This window comes from Bacillus rossius, chromosome 16, assembly GCF_032445375.1.
Source record: "Bacillus rossius redtenbacheri isolate Brsri chromosome 16, Brsri_v3, whole genome shotgun sequence".
Taxonomy (NCBI): Eukaryota; Metazoa; Arthropoda; class Insecta; order Phasmatodea; family Bacillidae; genus Bacillus; species Bacillus rossius.
The window spans coordinates 30,252,822-30,254,107 of record NC_086343.1 but is presented as its reverse complement, the minus strand read 5'-3'; positions in this window follow the sequence as shown (position 1 = coordinate 30,254,107).

Genomic DNA, 1,286 nt, shown 5'->3' with positions numbered 1-1,286 from the left:
TGGAGCCTTTTTAGTTGTTTACAGTAGTATATGAATGTATGTCCAGGGGCGTAGGAACCGGGGGGGACAGGGGGGACGTGTCTCCCTGAATTTTTGGGTGGAGGGGACTGTCCCCCCCAACTTTCTAGACCGTGATATTTTTATTTTGTAATATTATTCTTCCCAACTTTGTTTGTAATTTCTTCACTCATCAAATTTTATCTTAAGGAAACAATAATAATTTTAACATCAATGTATCCAATGGTTAGATACAAAAACTGCTTAAAAAGCGCTATTTTGCACTATTAAAATCAATATTTTCCGGTGGAGGACCCCCCCACCCCCCGTCTTAATAAAAGGGGAATGGGTTTACATGACATCTAAATCATTATATGTCCCCCCCCAACATTATGAACACAGCTACGCCAATGTATACATCCTGCCTCTGGTTCAAGTTCGTGGTGCATGGTGCCGACCGACCTCTGACATCATGGTGGTCATCTTGGATGACATGGAACTTTGACCTTGAACATTGTCCTTGACCTCTTTGACCTTGTACTTTTACCTTGACCTTTGACGAAAACCTTTCCTTTGACCTTGAAATTCGCCATCTTGACATCGAGTGACCCAATCCATGAATGTTGCAATTTTCGTAATGGCCACCATCTTAAATCCCAATAACATGCCCGCCATCTTGTTTTTGTCTGCTGGAGGCCACCCTCTTGGATGATGGCATGGCCACAATTTTTTTTTCTGTTTTGCTGTAGGCCGCCATCTTGTATTTCATCATCTTTGTTTCTGCTGTTTATTCCTAGAGAGCGCCAGCATAGCTTTGTACCATGATGGTCCATTACCTGTCAATGTTGTTTAAGTCCTTATCGGCACAATAAATTTAATTTTTTTACAAAATATATTGGAAGCAATGTTATTCGAATCATGACAGCTGGAACCTCTGGGTTGAAAAACACATGCCTTTGACCACATGGCCATCAAGAAATTTACCGGACGGAGAATTAAATAAGGTACCTATATAAAAAAAATAACACACATATTCGTACTATGTAAATTTGTTTAATTCTAAGGGAATAATATCATTACCTGCTAAAGAGCATTGACGCCATTTTTAATTTCAATACATGCTACCAGAAGTGCTAGTTAACACACACAAACTGCTAAAGAGTGCTCCCACCATCTTGTTTTCAGTAATCTATATCAGGAGTGCTAGCATACACATCTGCCAGAGTGCACTGCCGCTATATTAGTTTAATTTTTACCTGCTAGAATGCAGTAATAATTTATTAACAGAC